The following is a 5000-nucleotide window of genomic DNA, read 5'->3' as shown; positions in this document are numbered from 1 at the left end:
AATATCGCCGCCAAAAGAGGAAATGACGCCGCCCTTTCATTGAAATGTATTCAATTTGGAGGACCTCCTTTTTAAAGAAGTTATCTGAATGATTAACCTTTCTAATCATTTCAGAAAGTTGTGTCTATGTGGTAGATTATTTACATCGGGAAAGGACTCTGTATTATACTGACGTCATATTAATCTGTAGAGACATATCTCCCTCGTTTAAGGTAGAGAGATATATGGAAATATAATCTACTTTCCTTTCCGTTAGAAATTGCAGGCGATCACATTTTCTATGGAGAATAAATGATAGAAAACAAAAGCCCCTTTCTTTTGAGGAGTAACTAATCAATTTTGTCAATATCTCGTGTATTTCACACATAACGGAAGTAGAGTTATTCCTCATGCTTTTCTTATTACTAACAACCACTGCGCAAATTTTCCTTTATTTTCTTCATAACAGAGATTTCCAACCTATTGCGTACTGAGTAGCCCTACCCCTTGAGCATTTTGATGATTTGCAATGTACCCCTAATTATTACGGAAAATAGATATTTGCTTCGCACTAAATTCATTTCCCTTCCAGCTTCTATGAATAATAACCAAAAAGTACTATGAATTCAGTGTTGTAGTAAGTGGTTCATTTTATGTTGACAGTTAGCATACACTCAATAATAAAGTAGAAAAAAATATATAGTTTGTTTCCTTCAACAATATTTCTATTCAGCGAGACGCATATGTAGCCCTGAACAATAGGAATGTACGGCGCTGGTACATGGACAGCACCACAGTAATATCATTATCATTATTATTTCCATTATCAATATCATAACTACTGTCATCATTATCATTATCGCCATCATCATCATCTTCTTCATTAACATCACTATTATTATCATTATTATTTTCATTATTATTAGTAGTAGTAGTGGTAGAAAAAACTATAATGTAAAACTAGATTTATTGAAAGTGAGAGTCTCACTTTCAATAAATCTAGTTTTACATTGAGGGTTTTCCTACCATAGTATCCACACGGTAGAGTGTTTTTCCATTCATTACTAGTAGTAATAGTAGTTTTAAAAGTTTAAAGTTAAAAGTTTAGTTTTGATTCCATTTGTAACAATGGATATTCTTGGTGTGACATACTGTCTGTTTCATTTTGCTTCTAAACTATCCCCTGTGTGCAAGGAATGGCCGGGGTTACCATCCACTGGCGGCGAGGGATTTGAACGCAGGTCAGCAAGATTGCTAGACGAGAACGCTACCGCTGCACCGCACAGCAGCGGTAGTAGTAGTCGTTGTATTGATATTGTTATCATTCTAATTATTATATTTCTAATTATTATTATTGTTTACACTATCCTTATTATTATTATATACAATCATTGTTATCATTATCATCATATTCATTATTATATTTTTTGGCGAAAGAAAGTAATTGTTACCCATTTTCTATGAACATAAAAGTTTTCACTGTGAATCCTGATTGGAGATAAACTATTCTTTATATGTTTTCATGGATTTGTCAACTACTGATATGATTTAACATGTCAAGAAAAAAAAAATAGTAAGTGGATAATAGTTTCATTTGCTTTGTTTTTAAATGGGTTTGGAAATATATATTATTTACATTTCAATGTGAATAATCGGTGCTTATTAATGGGAAATATACAGGGCCTTTTTCTAATATATTAGCTAAATAGACTGGTTGCTCCTCGATCCAGCCCCTTATTTCTCTCTCTCTCTCTCTCTCTCTCTCTCTCTCTCTCTCTCTCTCTCTCTCTCTCTCTCTCTCTCTCTCAACTGCCACCAATAAGAAAATTCAACGAGGGTCTATAAGAAAATTAGAGCGATAGAGGGGAATGGAAAATAAGGATAATGCAATCCTTAAAAAAAAAAAAAAAAAAAAAAAAAAAAAAAAAGTATATACATAGATAGACATATAACTAGATAGATAAATAAATATATCCCGGTTTATATACATCATCATTACACCTTTTTCGTCTTAATTTATTTATGTACCTATTTCAGGAAATTTTGGTATATATCAATTAGATGAATAATGTCTGCCATATATGAGTAAATAAACAGATCCAGTATTACATATTTCATTGCATAATCGGGCTGACTAAAATAGATTATGCCTCTATCAATTCCTATTTGATGTTAAAGATTATATTGCTATATGGATTAAAAAGTTATTCCAAAAACACTGAACACTAAAAACAACAATAACAATGACACTGACCATGATAATAATGATAGCGTTACTAACAATAATAATGACAATTAAAATAAAAATAATGATAAGACGATAATAATATTCAAAATTATGGCAACAATGACAACACTAATTATAATAATACTATTTTTATTATGATAACAAGAAACCAGTAAGGGTTGTGTCAGTAACAATGACAATGATAACAACAGCAACTATTAATAGTGTAAAAGACCAAAGATGATGATAATCTGTATCGGGCCGACGAAGACAAACGCACAGATTAATTTTTCAGTTTTCTTTATTCATGTTCTTACTACAGAGGGGCAGGGGGTTGTGTATGTACATAAAAGTATATAATCTTCACTTCACACTGAATAACACCTAATTCCACAGAGAGCGTAGCCTTTTGTCTTATTTTAATCAAATTTTTTTTCGGTTTTAGCAGCACAGCACTGGGTTCAATTAGTATGAAGGCAAACGTTCACCTGGACTCTTCTGCTATACGAGTTTCTCATGACACTCCACAGGCCTCTTCTTATGGTTGTAAAAATGCTTCGTAATCTTGATCTTTCCACCCTGACCGCCATGCCCAGCGTCGCTTATCCCTCCGCAGGTGAGCGTCAACATGCGCACACGTAGCTGTAAGATAATAATAATAATGATAATAAAAATAATAAAAATAATGATGATAAAAATAATAAAAATAATAAAAATAATGTTAATAAAAATAATAAAAATAATAATGATAAAAAATAATAAAAACAATGATAATAAAAATAACAAAGAAAATGATAATGATGATGATAATAAAAAAATAACAATAATAATAATAACGATGATAAAAATAACAATAATGATAAAAAATAATGATAATAATAATAATGATATTTTTAATGCTATCAATAATTATAGCTTGATAATATGTGTGTTTAGGTGTATGTACAGTCTCTGAAAAAAAATATCTTTAGTCGGGAGTATATGATACCAAAGCTATCACTACTTGATGCGGAAAGCTTGGTACTTCTTGATTTCAAAGCTCGGAACAAATCAAGCTTCATAATGCGTTCGAATAGTGTTTTGGAATAATATGGCCAGGGCCTAGTATTATGGTCCCAATAACACTGGAGACATCACAGAAACAGCTTTATTGTAAGCGATTATCAAGACCCGAAATATAAAGATTATGTATTTCGAAGTCAACCGTGTCTCTGCGAATCCAGCGACAACCAGAAACTAGGGCGCCCTAGATGCACGACGGAGGAAGATCAAGTAAATGTCAGTCAAAACCGTAAATCAGTGTGCTATTTGAAAGATAAGTAGGAAGCCTGCATTGAAGTGCATAAATATCATGAGCTAATAAAAACCATTTGTTACCCGGTGGCAACAACCCTCACAGCTGACTGAATTTGAGAAGGGGGCGTGGCTGTTAGTCAGTTGCTACGTCCCATTATCGGGAGTCATGTTCATCTTAGCTATTTGTTATTATCATTATTATTATTTTTTTTTTTTAACATACCATAACTGCCGTAAGGGATGCGAACCCCTTTTGTCGTGAACATAGTCGTAATGGCGTGGTTTGGCAACACCCTGGGATAACGCTGTGCCACATCTACCCAAATCGCCAGATCTCGTGGGCTGTGACTTCCCCCAAGATCATACACGTTATATCACCATTGCCCGAACAATTACGGCAAGGGAGCGATTGCCCTCGGCAGACGGACGCCAGCAAACGGGGGCGTTAGTGACATCCATGCCATGTCGACTTGTCAGCGTTCGCCAAGCTGGTTGGTGGCTGTAACACGGAATATTAAAAGTGTTAGTCATTTAAAAAAAAGTAATATTTCCTCATCAATTTACTTAATTGTCATACAATATTGTCTTCGCCATATATTTATGTGTACACACACACACACACACAAACACACATACACACACACACAGACACACACATATATATATATATATATATATATATATATATTTAAATATATACATATATATATAGTTATATGTACATTAATATATATCAATATATATATATTGTACATATATATATATATATTAATACATACATATAGATCAGTATATTTATATCAATATATATATATATCAATATATTGATATATATTTGAATTTACACACACATATATATATATATTCATATATATACATATTAATATATATATATATATATGTGTGTGTGTGTGTGTGTGTGTGTGTGTATACTGATATATACATATTGATATATACCTATATATAAATATATATTAATATATGTATGTATATATTGTACATATCAAAATATATATACATAGATATGTTAACATATATTAATACATACATATAGATCAGTATCTTTATATCAATATATATATATATATCAATATGTGTGTATATATATTGATATATATTTAAATTTACATGTATATATATATTAGGATACATATTTATTGATATATATATATATTCATATATATACATATTAATATATATATATATATGTGTGTGTGTGTGTGTGTATATATATATATATACTGATATATACATATTGATATATACCTATATATTGATATATATATATATATATATATATATATATATGTGTGTGTGTGTGTGTGTGTGTGTGTGTGTGTATTCATTAATATATGTATATATTTACTAACATATATATATATATATATATATTATATATATATTAATATATATATATTAATATATATATTAATATATATATTAATATATATACATACATATATCAATGTATATGTATATATATACATATATATGTGTG

The 5000-nt window shown here is 30.3% G+C and overlaps 1 long non-coding RNA gene across 1 annotated transcript in view; it reads right to left on the bottom strand.

The window, feature by feature from the left end:
• Positions 1-2561: 2561 nt before the first annotated feature.
• The window catches only part of LOC125036809, a 2619-nt gene continuing 180 nt past the window's right edge, over positions 2562-5000 (bottom strand). Inside the window, exons 2-3 of the long non-coding RNA XR_007115918.1 lie at positions 3726-4001; positions 2562-2848 (exon numbers count right to left, since the gene is read on the bottom strand). This is a non-coding gene — a long non-coding RNA (uncharacterized LOC125036809). The remainder of the gene's footprint in view (positions 2849-3725; positions 4002-5000) is intronic.

The sequence above is a fragment of the Penaeus chinensis genome, chromosome 22 (genome assembly GCF_019202785.1).
Source record: "Penaeus chinensis breed Huanghai No. 1 chromosome 22, ASM1920278v2, whole genome shotgun sequence".
In the NCBI taxonomy this organism is placed as follows: Eukaryota; Metazoa; Arthropoda; class Malacostraca; order Decapoda; family Penaeidae; genus Penaeus; species Penaeus chinensis.
Note: the sequence above shows the minus strand (reverse complement) of the source record. Positions and strands in the feature narration are given on the sequence as shown.